Source organism: Xyrauchen texanus, chromosome 25 (assembly GCF_025860055.1).
Source record: "Xyrauchen texanus isolate HMW12.3.18 chromosome 25, RBS_HiC_50CHRs, whole genome shotgun sequence".
NCBI lineage: Eukaryota > Metazoa > Chordata > Actinopteri > Cypriniformes > Catostomidae > Xyrauchen > Xyrauchen texanus.
In genome coordinates, this window is record NC_068300.1 from 11,385,214 (window position 1) to 11,402,341 (window position 17,128).

The 17,128-nt window shown below is 37.2% G+C and overlaps 1 long non-coding RNA gene across 1 annotated transcript in view; it reads left to right on the forward strand.

Moving 5' to 3' along the window:
• The first annotated feature begins 10,895 nt into the window (after positions 1–10,895).
• Positions 10,896–17,128, forward strand: part of LOC127619188 (uncharacterized) — a 45,546-nt gene continuing 39,313 nt past the window's right edge. Inside the window, exon 1 of the long non-coding RNA XR_007967542.1 lies at positions 10,896–10,981. This is a non-coding gene — a long non-coding RNA (uncharacterized LOC127619188). The remainder of the gene's footprint in view (positions 10,982–17,128) is intronic.

Sequence of the window (17,128 nt, forward strand, 5' to 3'; positions counted from 1 at the left end):
TGTGCCTCAGGCCTGGAATGTAAGATAAGCCCGAGCTAGGCTTGCACGCAGCCAACATGGCCTCTACATCCAAAACAGATCCACTCTAGGCTTTTAAAGTTCATTCGGCCTCAACCCCTCATAACTGCACATTTGTGCTCGTTCTCTCTCTCTCTTTTTCTCTCTCTCAATACCCATCCAACTCATTCATCTTTCCCAGGCGGCTTCTCAGCCTGTGGTGCTGAAATATGGCAGATGAACCTGTTACATGTTAGTTTAAGAGATAGTGTAGGTGTAAATTACACAGGAGGCTCTGGCTAACCTTATTTATGAGAGGCCTGTCAGGTGTTTAGGTGTTAGAGCGAGACACGCAGCTTAAATCGTTTACTCCGCTGTAAATCAGAGTGTGCATGCCACATTTGTGCACAGGGGTTTGCACATGTGTTTACATGTGTGCGCCTCTCTGTTTTTTGTGTACTGAAGGTTGTGGTAAACTCAGGACCGGCTAGTTGAGACTCAGATGAAGGCCACCAACATCTCACTGTGTTACTTCTATTAGTTGAATATAATTTTATTGAAACATGTTGCTCATAAACTCTCTTGGGGTAACTATTACCTGTGTTTTATTGCAGGGGAACTGAAACCGATTATAACTGTATATAGTTTTGTTCTCCAAGTAGTTCTTTATATTCTCACCACTGTTGTACAACATTGCTGAATGTTTTGTATTTATCTTTTGTTTTATTTCTTTTTTGTGAAGTGAAAATATCATTGCACTGAATCTCACAAAAATATGACTTTGAAAAAACAAATATTGTTTTTCAAGGAATTTTGAAATTATGAATTATCACACAATATGGGTCAACACAGTCAGATACAAAAGATAATGTGTAGTTTATTATAAATATTGACAAATCTAGACTAAATTGTTTATATTTTTTATATTTATGCTTCTTGATGGTCAAATTTGACAAATATTCGTCTCTGATTTGAGTAATCAGTTACACTTTATTTTAGTGTCCTTGTTACAGTGTAATTAAAAAAGTAATTAATGATTATTACTTATTAATAACATGTACTTACTATAGGGTTAGGGTTTGGTGTTAGTTGCTTGTAATTAGGTATAATTGAATGTTATTACTATAGTCGATACATGTAATATGTGTTACAAGGACACTGTAACAAAATGTAATATGTATTTAAATAATCTTAAATACTTCACATTTATGCTTAATTTAGTAACATAGATTATTTAAAGCTTACTCGCTATAATTTGATAGAACTCTGTTACATTTTGTAAACAAATGTTTTTATTTTTACTTCAATGAATGAGTTGATTGAGACTGCAGGATGGTTTAAACTAATTTTCATGTACTAACTGTTCAAACTACTAGGGCTGAAACGATTAGTCGATGTACATTTTTTGTTGTTGTCGAATAATAGTCGTTTGATCTCATCTAATGTAACACGAATTCATATTATACTGTAATGATGAAGTGCGAGAGCAGCACGGCAGCTCGCACCTGACTGAGGAGAGGAAATGAAACCTCGCTCACAGTCCAGATGCACTGTAAACTTTCCGAACAGCTTCAGATGATGTAGATCACAAAGTACGAGGGAAGCACTCTCGCTGTGGAATAAGTGGAGCTGGAGCTCATTAAAGAAAACACCCCAGTGTTACATCTTTAATGCAGTTATATTTTATTACATTTCAAATAATACGGAAGCAGATCATGTAAATAGCTACAAACTCCAAAACTGGCATTTCTCTGTGTGGTCAACGTCTCTTCTGTGAGTTGTGCGAAGTGTCCCGTTCTTAGGGGGCAACATTGAAACTGCACCCGGCTGTTGACACACTGGGACGGCTTGTCCCGTTCTAAGGGGGCGACATTGAAACTGCTCCCGGCTGTTGACACACTGGGACGGATTGTCCCGTTCTAAGGGGGCGACATTGAAACTGCTCCCGGCTGTTGACACACTGGGATGGACTGTCCCGTTCTAATGGGGCGACATTGAAACTGCACCCGGCTGATGACACACTGGGACGGGGACGCTCGTCCCTCAAGCGCACGTTCTTAATGCAGCTAGATTATAACGTGATTGCTCGTGACTCATTAAATCATAATAAATGTGTCACTGTGCATTTGTTATTGTGAAGAAAATTGGCAATATGCAGCTTTATTGTTTTTTTGTGAGTTAAAGATGGCTTGAAGTGAACAGAAAGGTGAGAGAGGTAGTCTTTGCCCCATTATACGCTGCAACAAAATACGTTTATGATTTGTTTTTGTCTTGGCTTGTTTTCCTATAAAAATATCTAAAGTCCTTTAAAACAACATACATTTATTTGCAGAAGAATGTTGAATATAATATTAAAAATACAAATATTTTAAAATATCTAAAAATCCTTTAAAAAAAGATGCATTCACCTGAGTAGCAGAATATGAGGTATTTTAGACTTGCTTTTATAGAATAAATCTTGAATATAAGGATTTTTTGTCTTTAATGCACTTTCAGAAGTATAACCAAGTAAAGAAATACACTTGTATACAAAATACACTTACTGTATATTTAAGATACGTTCTCTTAAAGCAAGTATAAATATCTTATATGTTGCTTCTCAAGTAAATGGATCTTGTTTTAAGGATTTTTAGACAACTTAAAATGTAAAAAAAAGACAAAAACACTTGATAACAATAGGATTTATTTTGCAGTGAAAGTATTTTCCCCCCCTTTAATTCAGTGAATGTCATTTAGAGGCATTTTTAAAAGATGATTTTGTCCTCTTTATTGTTAGTAAGCACATTTAATGCAACCTTTTAAGTCAGGACACAATCTAAATAATCGGTTAAGAGCTAATGATTAATTGTTTCAGCAATCACAGAGTAGTCGCATGATCGTTCTAATAATCATTAGATTAACCGATTATCAAAATAATCGTTAGTTGCAGCCCTATTGTCAACAGAGTCAGACAGAAAACTAATGCTGTTGACTGCTAATGGTGTTGACAGAATAACCATATTTTACAGATCACAACTTCATTAAATTCTGGAAATTTAGGAAATGCGGGCAAAAGGGAAATTATCTAATAATCTCAATTTCTTTAAAATCAATGAAACGGGTTGACATATCATGGTTATTATCAGACGATATAAAATATATAAAGCTTCATAAACAAAGTCAAACAAGCTTTGCTGAGATATTAAAGTCTGACCAGAGCTTGTGAAAGTGTTGACAAAAAGTAGGGACATTTCTAAGTGTTAAATTAACATCCCATCTGTCAAAAAACAGTTGTAATATTTCATTTAAAGAGAAAAGTATTTATATTTCTGATGTTCTTATATTTAATTTAGATTTTAATATAAATTAATCATAGTATACTAATGGTCTGAGGAAAGGACGTTTTAGGGATAGTCGGTTATTTTTGTTATGTATTTATTAAATATATTTGATAAAATCAAGAGAAACTTTTGTTTTAAAAAATCTTATCCTGTGTCACAAGAATCAGTCAGTGAATACTTTCCACAGTCTCAATAGAGGAGGTGTACCTTTTAACCCACTGAATGGTGCGGAGTGGATGAATCTGTCCATGATACCAAAGAGGACGTTGTAACACATTAGGAATGAGTCATTGAAACACTAAACCCACTCAGAGCACTTAGAGAGTCTAGGCTTAAGCACTGCTAAGAGAGGTGTAGATTTTATACCTGTGGGTGTTTACGATCCACCCTCCATTCATTCTTTGAGTAGTTCAGAAGTGGGACAAGAATGTAAGTGTGTAGTCATGTGCTTCAACTATATGTTTTATTGTCAGTAGCAGTGTCATACTCTAGATATTACATAAGAGAGAATGTAGTATTTGAAGTAACAGTATTTGTCACCATTGTAGCATTAGTATAACACATTTCAACGGGACTCTTTGTGGGTTACTTGTCATTGTCAGTGTCCTGCCTTGAGCTAGAGCACGTCTCGTGACAGGGTTAGTTTCCTAAGTGGTTTTGTATCTCTCTTTGGAGGATGAGGGAGAAGACAGTCAGGGTAAGGCAGTGCTGAACCCCCTAAGCTGCAGGCAGGTACATCTGGGCCCAGTCTAAACATATCAAAGACCTGTCTAATGTGTCATGGCCCCCAGTTGTGTATGTACGGTTCCTATATGCATGTCAAAGCTGTGCTTAAAAGTTTACAAACCCCATTCAGAACTTTGAAGAAGTCTAAAAGAAGTCTTTTGTTTTTTTATTTAGTAATGCCCTGAAGGAGGGACTCACATACAACCATCACAAAAGGCCTCAATCAGTCATTGAGTGCATACACAATCATACACCAATTATACTTAATAAAACCACAAAGTGTAATATCATATAAATACCTTAAATTTTAAAGCAGAGTTTAAAGCAGATTTTTGCCCATTACCTCGATTTTAGCTCTGGATGTCAACACCTTTTCCATTGTTCTGACAGCGTATTAAAAGTGCAAATGAGTTGTGTGCATGTCTGTTTATGTTTTGATGTCAAAACTGGACAAAACATTTTGATATTTTAAAGGAATATTCCAGGTTCAAAACAAGTTCAGTTCAATCAACAGCATTTTTTGCATAATGTTGATCATCAAAATAAAAAATATTTAGACTCGTCCCTCTTTTTCTTAAAAAAAAAAGCAAAAATCAAGGTTACTGTGAGGCACTTAAGATGAAAGTGAATGGGGCCAATTTTTGGAGTGTTTAAAGGCAGAAATGTTAAGTTTATAATTTTATAAAAGCACTTGCATTAATTCTTCTGTTAACTTGTGTGTTATTTGAGCTTTAACCCTTAAATGCATAACTCGCGTCTTTAGAGACCCGGGACCTCATTCCATCCCCTGAACATCATCCACTTTAGTATTCCTCAACCTATCTCTTATAAATATTATGACACACAAAAAATGCCAAAATTGCAAACATATTTTTTTTATATAATTGTTTGAGTACCAAAAGTGTATAGGGTCCTGATGTATGTAAGAATGTATGTATGTATTTTTTTTTTTTTTGCACTTCCATAAATTATATTTTTAAGAGTTCTTTCATATCTATTTAAGTTTACTATCACAGGATATGTATTTCTTGGTGTATTACAAGATAAATGAGTATTATATTCATACAAATAAATACTATATTACTTTCTGTGCAACAATGAACTATCAACAATGGTAAATTATCAGTATTTTATATGCATGTACACAATGTTATTTCTTGCTCAAGGTGTCACTGATGTTTCAGTGATTGACTTGATTTACATTTGACATTGCTATATGACAAAGAAACAGCATCAAATAAAACTTATTAGCAAGTATAAATACATGAACAGTTTGGTTTGACTTGTAATTTGGGTGTACTAATAATGTAATTTGTGCATCTATTTAGACTCAACAAGTGCCTGAGAAAATACACATAACTACATAGAAGTTACACATACATTACATGTGTAGATTATGTCTTGTGTGTAGCTCAATGTGTGTTTGATGGCCAGTTGCATCATGAAATTTCAGTCAAAATAATGAATCCTGTTCTAGATTTGTCCAGATTTGTTGCATTATCTCTTGAATTTTTGAAAAATAAACAAAATATATATTTTATTGTATTGTTTTCTAATTGCCTTGAAAATATAAACGTTTTAATTTTACAAAACTGGGTATTTTGTACATACATTTTTATAGATATAAGTGCCGGGTTTCTATAGACCCAAATATGTAGGAATGGTTGGGAAATTACCATGCTTTTAAGAGTTGCTTAAATCGTCATTTTTACAGTAGTTTTAGGGTTTGCTGACAGTACATCTTAATGGCAACGAAGTTGGCAGAAAAGGTTTGTAAGCGATTTTATCACTCTAAAATGGTGTTAACATGCATATTGTTTATGTCTTGTGGCTATACTTTTGAAATAGTGAGTATTTTAACATTTATGGATTGGACCCATTCACTTCATTGTGAATGGGCCTGGACACTGTAACCCAGATTTTTGTGGTTATTAATATTATGCCACAAATGCTGACGATTGTTACCCGTATTCTCATTACTGCAAGATGAAAAAGTTATAATATTTGGAAATTATGATATTCTCATCTGCAATTGCTGCATAACTTCTCATTTTTACATTTATTGTAAAACACTAAAACAATTGACTGTTATGTAATGAGAATCATCATTGAAAACAATGGGAATAGTAAAAGTATAATGTCCAGATGCGTTACGGTCATAAGAATTATGTAGGAAATGTTTTCTAAATGTATGCTTGATTTTCTTTATGTGAAATAAAATGTCATATATATGACATTTTATTTTCAGATTTACTGATTTGGGGTAAATATGACGAGGATATTTTCTTGACTGGCTTCATGAGGAGTTGACACAGTGAGAACCAAGGGTATGTGAATAGTTTGTGTTTCATTTAATATTTTGTCTTGTGGAATAAATGTGAATATCTGTTGTCAAATAGCTTCATCTGAGCAGTACTAACTGTTATCCTTTTTTTTAAAAAAGAAAGAAAAAGATATGTGGTACATAAATTTACGACCAAAACTGTATAAACTTATAGACTTATCTGCCCAGAGGATGCACCTCCTTAGACATTCTTTCATTTCAGCATATTTGTATCTATATCTTTGCCATAAACCATCTTCTCTCTCTCACTCTTGTTTCAGTAGCTCATCCCTACGCTTCTTCCCCTTGCTCTTTCTTGACGAGGGCTATAAAGTACTCTTTTTAGGCTTGGAGACATAAATAACTGCTCAGTCTCTTTTGGAGGGGGATTTCCTGAGTCCCACAATTTTAGGCCCGATACAAGCTGAGGGAGAGAGAATTCAGAAAGCGAGAGAGACATTGAGACTGTATAAGTTTATAAAATGTGTGTGGTAGAGAGAGAGGAAGTGTGGAAAATGAAGACCTTTGCTCTTCTACTTGCCACTCCTGTGAAAACAAACAGCAAACCACCAATGCCTACAGTGTGACACTTTTGCTCACAGTGGGTTTGTGTGTGTGTATGTGTGTGGCATTCTCTCCTTACTGTTTGGAGGGAAAAAAGAGGGCATCGACCCACCCCCTTCTTTCCCCCTAAATGGTCGTCCAGACGGACTAGCTCTCTTTTGTTTCCTCTTTCTGTTCCTCTCCCCCCTTCTCCTATAGTCTGGTTTATTGCACTTGATTCCAAGCGCGTTCATTCCTGAGATGGTGCAGATAGCAGCTGCGGCTGAATTGCCCACCATAAAGCATCTACAAACCCTGCTGAAGGGCTGGCAGTGGGGGCTGGGGCGACATTGTGCATTCATGTCCCTGCAAATTTCTACACTTAAAATTTAATGGCTGTAATCTCCTAGATCCATGACATGCCTGGAATTGGATTGGGTTGCTAGGACAAGGGATGGTTGGCTTTTTTTAGTTTTAAGTTTAATGAGTGTTCTGATATATTATATCAAATGAAGTTGTGATATTTTTAAGACAACGATTTCTGCAGCCGCCAATATTGGTAAAGCTCAAGGGCTTTACAAAGTGTTACAGTTGTCTGTCACTTTCACCTGCAGGGGGGCGACAAATAGTCAAAACAGTAATTGCCAGAAAGTATGTGGCAAGATGTGTGTGCATGTGCATGCCTTTCTGCACAGATGGGCTATGTTTGGAATAGCGTACTACATTACCATTTAAACATTTTTGCAGTATGCAGTAAGTATTACGTGCACAGTATGTGAAATTTCTGTATGCATGGGACACCCAAATGAACAACTAGGCCTCTGTGTGTTGAAGGAATCATTAATAATGTAAACTGTGATTTCTAAATCTCTTGACTCATTATTTGAACAGACTAACAAAAGTGACAACTTGAAAGAATATCTTTATTTACAAGCTGATAACTGCATGCTACTTGCTGCAATATATATGCAACATAGTGAGATCATGTGACAATATTGTAGCATTTTATAGTTTTGCATACTATTCTTTAGAAATAGTAAATAGTAGTATAAAGCAGTACGCTAGTATTCAGCCTGGTATTGTGAAAAATTACGCGACTGGCGAGTGGCAACATTTTTGCAAAATGATACGCTCACTGAGCACTTCATTAGGAACACCTGTACACTTGCTTATTCATGCGATCATCTAATCAGCCAATCGTGTGGCAGCAGTGTAATATTTAAAATCAGGCAGATACGGGTCAGGAGCTTAAGTTAATTTTCACATGAACCATCAGAATGGGGAATAAATTATGCATCTCGGGTCACTTAAATGAGTCTCCTGTGACTGCTTGTTTTCGGATTTGGAGGGGATCGTTTCATGACGACATGCATCAATCACTATGTCAGTGTGCTACTGCCAGATAATAAAGCGCAGCAAAGCACGAAAAAAACTACACACTGTTTCTCCCATATTCGGCTGAAATGTAATCCAAGCACAAACGCACCGCCATACAGAATTATCTGTTATTTTAGTAGATTACCTGAATAAAAGGAGCTTCAGGTGTTTATGCTTGTCATTTGTGTTGATATCAGACACACTAAAAAAAGATCTGTATAGCTCTTGTGATTGTGTATGTAAAATTGACTAATTTAAAGCCGGTCGTAACTGACAAACTTTAAACTCTTGTTTTAGCGCAGTGGTTGATTGACAGGTGAGGGGTGGCTCTTCACTGCTGCCGGGACGGATAAAGGATGGATTAGCGTTTACACCTCTAATGTGATCTGGTCACATGCGTTTTTGACCACATTCGTATGTGTTTTTTGTGATCTGATCACAAAACGTTTTAGAACCCATTTAAAGGGCTGACCACATGTGATCGGAACTCCCGAATCTTAATACCAGGTGGAAGATATCAGTGTGTGAGGAATAGGGTGAAAAGTAAGTGTATATAAACTGGTAGTTTTCCATTTTGCTTGTGACTTGTTTGAAAGTGAATAAGTCATTGTTGTTTTAGCGCCTCTAGTGTTCATTTTAAAAGGAAACTGCTGTGATACAACGAGGCATGCAAAACCTGATAACCTGATTCTGACACCAGGTTGCTAGTATTTCATTCTGAACACAACCATATTATACATGCTTGAGAGTGCTCACTCTCTTTCAAGGCCAACGCTGAAGTTTCTGGAGACATGGCCAATTTAACTTTTGTTGCAACTCGCATCTTGACCTCACACATAGCAGACAAATAGCTCTGTTTCCTGCGGCTTCTCCCTGTTTCATCATGGCCCCTTAACTGTAATGATTCAAAAACATACAGACCCGCTGGAAGCAGGAGAACAAGACCGGGCGCCTTCAGCTGGCAGTAGTTCCCGTGTGATTCCTCCAGCGGTAGGAGGAGCGCACGGTGCCTCACAGGTATGGCCACCTCCCTGACAGATGAACTTGGTGACAGGGGGACGGGGATACAACAACCTGCAATTCTGCTGCCTGACGTGATCTGTCAATGTCCCCTGTCGCCTTGCATCTCACGCAAACATAACTCACCTGTGCTAGCACGTAGAGATAGTTTATTAGTAAAGCAGGCATACAGGAATTAGTGATAATGAGCACATTCACTCACACTTGTGGTGGCTTGTGCAGACAAATGAAAATAAACAGTTATCCACATTTAGACATGATGATGACTCACAGACATTTTTGTTGGGTAACTCAGAAAATGGGAAGAAGGCAACAAGGTGCCAAATTTTAAAGGTGCGCTCTGTAAAATGTCTGTTTATATTTAGCAGGGTATGCAGCATCATGCAAAAATAGTAAGTTCTTAGTTACCAATGTAATTGTATTAATTGCGCTATTCGTAGTCAGCCAGGATTAATTTATTCAGTGAAAGTGTCCAATTACAGGACATTATTGAGATGGAAAGAATTGCCTAATATTCGGCTGGTCATATGATCTCAATATGGTGGGTCTCGTGAATGTGCGTCCAGCATTATGTGTAGAATAAATAACTTTTTCTCCAAGACTGATATTAGGTCATGATCTCATGTTGTTGACTGTACATCATTTCTTCTCATCGGTTATTTCGGATTAAAAGTTTAGCATTTAGCCTAAAATACTAAATAGTGGAATATTCCGGGTTCAATAAAATGTAAGTTCATTTAACAGCATGTGTGGCATATATTGATTACAACAATCATTTATTTCAACTTGCCCATTGTTAATAAAAAGAAAAGTTACAGTAAGGCACTTACAATAGAAGTGAATGCGGCCAGTCCATAAACGCCTAGATACACTTAGTTTCAAAGGTAAATTCACAAGACATAAACAATATGCATGGTAACTTGAGTTTAGTGTGATTACACAGATAGTTGCTAAGCAATGTTCCCAATGTTCTATATCAATACTATGGATTACAGGGTGTTGTAATGACAACAAAGTTGTAATATTTGATATAATTTTACACAAATAAGGTTAATAAGCAATTTTATCACACTAAAATTATGTTAACATGTATAATGTTTACATCCTGTGACTATACTTTCGAAACAATGTGTATTTTAGGGTTTATGTACTGGCCCCATTCACTTCTATTGTAACAGCAATTTTTCTTTTCTTTTTAAATAAAGAAGAGACAAGTCGAAATAACTTTTGTGGTAATTGGTATTATGCCACAAATGCCATTGATTGAGCTTAACTTGTATTGAGCATGGTATTTTCCTTGAAATTCCTCCCGTGTGGCTCTAATCTTGGTAAATAGTTGTTTTTGCATTATCAAAAACATTTTTGTCGGTATCCTGAGCCTTTTTTTTTCAATTTTTATCTTTGAAGCACATGGCCTCTTTGAACTTTAGACAATGAGGGGCTGTCTTGAGATGGATAGAATCCCGACTTTGACCACAAGGTGGCACTCACTCTCAACAAGCAACTACCAAGTTCACCAAGAGTTTTTTTTTTTTTTTCCACATTGCTATGAGCATGCTGATGTATCATGGTGCAATGAAAAGGAGGAAATGAGAGTGGGACATAAATGTGTTTGGTGCATGCAGGGACTAATGGAGTCTGCCTTTGCCACTACATTAGGAACACAACAAGAGAGGTGAGAGGGAGCACGCCACCAGGCCGAGACAGAACAGTGTTGCCCTAATGGAGAAGGGAAATAGAAGTTGGTGTCAGTGAAATGCAAAGTCTCTAATTGTGTGCTGATACATTTGTTTCCTGTTAGTCCAATTATTTATGGTCAGGGGTTTCTGTACTGCTATATAGTGATTCATTATGTGTAAGAATGAGGTCAGGAGAGAGGTTGTGGCAATTAGTTACATTTAAGAAGCATTTTATGCTCTCAAACTCGTGGGCACGTTCTGCATGCGCTTTGAAATTGTGCCGCTTTCATTACTCAAAGGTTTGTATTTTATGTCTTTACTTGCAGGTGTATATTTCTCCGTTTTCTCTCTCTAACTGCATTACTGAATGATCATTTCTATGCAAATTAAACTGACGATGAAACCTTTCATGTGTTTTTCAAGTGCTAGCGATTTGTTCAGCCATGTGTGTTTTCCCCTGTTCCACCTTTTATAGGCCAAAGAATGTGGACTGATTTATGCTTCCCTTATGTGCTGAATTCACATATTCTGCACATGCGAACACGCATCTATTCGCACATGCTTTGGGGCTCCGATAGGAATTAACCTATGTCGTGTAATAATGACACCACCATTGGCATACGACATGCAAATCACATACTAGGTGGAAAGAGATTTGTGACCTTTCGTATTTCCTTATGATTAGTAAACACACTCCCATAAGGAAAACTGATGGCAATCGCACAGATGCTCACAAGTCATGTCTAATTTATTGTCATTCCAACCACATACAGTATGTACAGTAGAATGAAATGTCGTTTCACCCAAAAATGAGTCTTTTTTTAAAATTTGACTTTCTTCCATGGAATACAAAAGGAGATGTTAGGCAGAATGTTAACCTTAGAAAAAATATGCAATAAATGTGAATGTTGACTAAGGTTAGTATAACGACATAGAATAATCTCCTTTTTATTCCACTGGAGAAAGAAAGTCATATGGGTTTGGAACAAAATGGGGGTGAGTAAATTATAATTTTTGGGTGAAATATCCCTTTAAAAGGCTTCTAGAAACAAGAGCATACATGCGTTTATGCACAGCCTTGGGCATCGGTTTGTTGTTTCCAAGTTACCTCTGCACTGTGGCTCGTAGGGCTGTTGGAGAAGCTGATCGATGCTACTTTACTGCTTCCCTCAGATTCAGTCGAGTTCAACGGGAGGGGAAGGTGATTCATCAGCACAGAGAGTGAGAGAAAAAGAGGGTGGAAGAGAGAGGAAGAGGGAGAGAGACGGATACAAAGAGGAGAAGGGAGTAAGAGGAAGAGATAGAGGGAGGGAATTAGAAATGGAGACGGAGAGCATGCGAGAGAGAGAGAGCGAGAGAGAGCCTGATCAGCTACAAACACATTAAGAATGAGTGGGAGACAAGTGCTGCGATACACAAATGCAGTGGAGGGGTGCCAGAGATATGCAGGGAGAAGTGAAGTGAAGTGAAGTGTTATATCACAGCGATAAAGAGAGAGAGGAAAAAATGACGAGGTGCTGAAAACTGAGGTGTAGTGGCAGGGCAACCCAACTATAGACCGTGCCAGAATATAACTTTTTTTTAATATGAAAGCTAATGTTTGTAATTTTTTCAATGTTAAAAGGCCTATCCTATCTTAATGTGTGGAGAAACCTTTATGTTATACATTAGTAGGTTGATTTCTTCAAAGTGTAAACACTGTGACTCTGTAGCACTTTCCAAAATTGCTTTGTTTGTTTTGAGTGGCCCATTCAGCCCGACACATCAACATTGACTCGACCAATGATTGTATATTGTAGTCATTGTGTCCCCAATCAGTTTTTTTCGACCAATTGGTCTATTTTTAAATTTGTTTGAAAACAGTTTATTTTTAAAAAAAGCATTTGGTGACACTAGTGTCGCAAGGGGAAATATTTGCGCCCTGGAATTGATTTTCAGGGGCATTTGTTTTTTACCTCAATTGAGGGTCTGTTTTTTTCTAACCAAATACAAACACACATTTTTTGTCCTTTTATGTCAAATATTCAATTGAGCCAATTAACTGAAATCAATTTGTATTCTGAACTATTCTGTTCTTTTTAAAACCGAATCAACATCAAATACAAATGTCCTCACAAAAAGTCACTACAGTGTCTGTAACACCAAAGGCCATGCCCAAACGAATCCTCTGTTTTCAGTTTCTTATAATCAGTTAACCAAACCAGTATGTGGTTATGGAGAGCATTTTCGAAAGTCTCTGGCTATGTCCTCATTAATCTGGATACATTTGAAAACAGCATTTTCATTATTTAAATGCTCTCCGTCCACACTGCTGTTTTCAAGCGTTTTCCAATAGTTTCTCGTCCACACAGAAAATTTATGAAAACTCTTAAATCCCCTTACCTCGCATGTCAAAAATGACCGGTCTGGAACACAATTGTCCTCGTGCTCTGTCGCCGAACAGCAATTCTGAGTAAACTTGACATCGCCTTTGAAAGATGTCAAGCAATGTGTAGGTTGTACAAGGTAACTTTCATCTTTAACAACTCTATCAAAGTGAATAGTAGGCATCAACGCCACTAAAACATGGGTCTCTATTTTGATTGTTTTTGGTTGAATGGATCACATGACTGCATCACATAACAAATACATCATATGTTTTCAGAAATCTCAGTTTCCCCTGTCCACATCACAACGCAAAGACGGCTTTTTCACTTGGTAGAGTGTTTTCGAAAAGCTCTGTTTTTGCTGTCAAAAATGCCATCTCAGTGTGGACGGAAGGCCAAAACGTAGAGAACGAAAATATATTAGCATGGCTGTGGCATCTGTTTTCGGTGAAGGAAAATGCTGTTTGAGTAGAGGTGTAAATGTAGTGAAATTAATGTGTTTTCAGATGAAAACTTGTCAGTGTGGAGGTGGCCTGAATCTGGATAGGCCAAGAATATAATATAATGAAATATTGGTTGCACTTTTCAATATAGTCCTATTTTTTTCATGTTAGCTAAAGCATCAGGTGTCATGAACTAACTATGAACAATTTTTTACAGTGTTTATTAATCTTTGTTAATGTTTATTCATAAATGTGTTACTTTGTTATTTTATACTGCATTAACTAATGTATAACTGAATATTAAAAATGTATTGGTACTGTATGGAAGTTCAAATTAACCAAGATTAATAAATGCTGTAGCAGTATAATTCATTGTTAGTTTATGTTAACAATTGTGTTAACTAATGTTAACATATACAACCTTATTGTAAAGTGTTACTAATATATCAAACGTTAGATAACAGCCAGGCTAAAAAGAGAACTTGAAAAATGTAAAACCATGGGGCAAGTTTTAAATGTTTGGGCCATTTTTGTCCCCTACAGAGACCGTTTTGCCCTAGTTCATTTTTTACCTGGCCCCAGTTTGTTTCCCATTATGCTGCATTTTACTGCCTTGTGCACACAGAGCATGCTTGCCTGCATGAATCATGCTTAAGAGTCGAGTGCAGTGGAAAAAAACGCCATACTGTGATGATCTCCCTCTGCACACCTGTTTTAACTTGGTGCTATCCATCACGTAGCCACTACCTGCTACCTGCCAGACGAAGCAGCTGTCCTTCAGGTTCTCTCCTTGTCTGCACGTCTGCTCTGCATCAGGTGTTTGTGTAAACAGGTTGTGAGCGAAACCACCAGCCATACATGGCTTACGCATCAGTATGTTCGTATGCGTGTCCTAACATAACTAGAACAAAAGGATTGTTTGCATAAGAGCTGTGTTGCGTCTTCGTTGTGATTGTTGGCCTCGGGTTCCGCCATCCATCTGGTGTTATTTTTTTAAATACGCTTTGAATGTCTATACTGCCTATTATATTTCAGAGTAGAATAGTTTAGTTAAGTTTAACAGCTGAGGGGCTGTGATGATGTCACCATAGGATGGCACAGATGTTGCCAGTAGTTCCACTGCAAGTCTGCACTGCTGTTTTTCATAGTCCTGAATATGTGAATGAAAACCAGTTTTTTGGCTCAGTTTATAATTGCATCTAAACCGTAGGTCTAGATGTGCTTGGTTAGTAGCTTGGAGCTAATAATTCATTTTTATTGAAAATTCCCTTGCTGATTCTCATGAAACCTGTCAAGAATATGCCCTCATCCTATTTTACTCCAAAATCAAAAGAAACTAATAAGAAATAATATTTTTCATATAGTAAATGAAGCCTATGAAGTTAAGCCCAATCAACACAATTTGTGCTATAATATTTATTACCACATAAACGTAATTTCTTTATTCATCCACTCCTTTTCTTCAAAACAGCTAAATTTAGGTTACAGTGAGGCACTTATAATGGAAGTGAATGGGCCAATTTTTGGAGGCCTTAAAGGCAGAAATGTGAAGCATTTCTTTCTTTCATCGTGTTCCCATTTCTCCAAAAAGCAAGATCTTTGTCCCCATGTGCACTTGCAAACTGTAGTCTGGCTTTTTTTTACTGTGGATATAGATACCTGTTTCCTCCAGCATCTTCACAAGGTCATTTGCTGTTGTTCTGGGATTGATTTGCACCTTTCATTCCAAACTACATTCATTTCTAGGAGACCGAATGCATCTCCTTCCTCAGCAGTATGATGACTTTGTGGTCCCATGGCGTTTATACTTGCATACTATTGTTTGTACAGATGAGCATGGTACCTTCAGGCATTTGGAAATTGCTCCCAAGGATGAGCCAGACTTGTGGAGGTCCAAAGATTTGGGGCTAATTTCTTTAGATTTTCCCATGATGTCAAGCAAAGGTAGGTTTGAAGGTAGGCATTAAAATACATCCACAGGTACACCTCCAATTAACTCAAATTAGCTTATCAGAGGCTAATTGACTAATTGCCTAAAGGATTGTTATAATTTTCTGGACTTTTTCAAGCTGCTTATAGCCCCGGGCAGCTGCCCATGTTGCCCATGCCTAAATCCACCCCTGCGTATGCCTATGCCTGCGTATGCCCTAGACTACATTCTGAATTACATTAAGAAAGGAGTTCTAGACTTGCTTTGTTAGTAGCTTGGTGTTCATAATTTCTGATGTTATTGAAAATTCCCTCCCTTTTTTGTGCCACTTCCTCCCTTACTGCGTTTCCATGCCGTCCCTCCTTCACGACTCTCTCTGTTTTGATGGATGGATGGCTCTTGTACTTCCAATCTGCAATCTCGCCTGATGCGGTTAGTGGCTTTGCTGCTGCTGCAGGCATGAAAGAGAAAGAGAGAGAGCGAGGGAGGGGTAGTCGAGCAGGATGAGGACGGGGTGATGTGGAGGACACGACATCTGGAAAACAAACAAATGAAAAAGATTGCCCAGGCACCACGCTACAGCAGGCAGCACGTGCTGCAGAAACAAACAATCTCTGCTCTGTTACCATCAGCCATGGTGTTTTCAAAATTTGGCTTATTCGTATAATATCGTGAGACCGCACTCATACTCGTACCTATCATGTTTACACACGCTACTGCCGCTAGGTTTAGATAAGGGGTTTGGGTAAGAGCATGTCCTTAATGCCTTGTGTGCAAAAGTTGCACTTCCGCATTAGACATCCGGGCATTTGCACATGATGAAATCTTATAAATTTATATGAATGAACTTGTACAACATCATACGAAATAGCTTGTAAAATATGTAAAAATGTTCATGAGGCTTGGTTGCACTGGCAGCCATTTGTGTAGTAAGGTGGGGGGGTTGTTATGTTGCATTTTGCTAAATATAAAAATGAATGCATTGAATTTCAGTGTAGAGTACACTTGCAAGCTGTCAGTGTTCAAGGTGAAGTGCTGTCTAATGACCAGTAGAGGGAGCTGTTTGCCTCAGACAGATTGAAGCTTGCTTTATTAGTATCCTCAAATTGGTAATCTGTGTTTTGTTTTGTTTTTTGGTCAAATATTTTACAAATTTATGTAACTCAGAAATATTATAGCCTGCTTCACTACCTGTACACAGAGACTTCATGTGCATTCATACATTTTGCTTTCTGAGATGAGATGTTGCAAAACTATTGAAATATTTTTTTATGTACATACAAAAAGAGGAAAACAAACAACATGCAATGTAAAAAATTTACAGAAAATAAACAATAACAATAGCACATAAAAGTAAACAACAATAACGAGGGTTTCCTTAAATGTGTACAAATCTTATTAAAT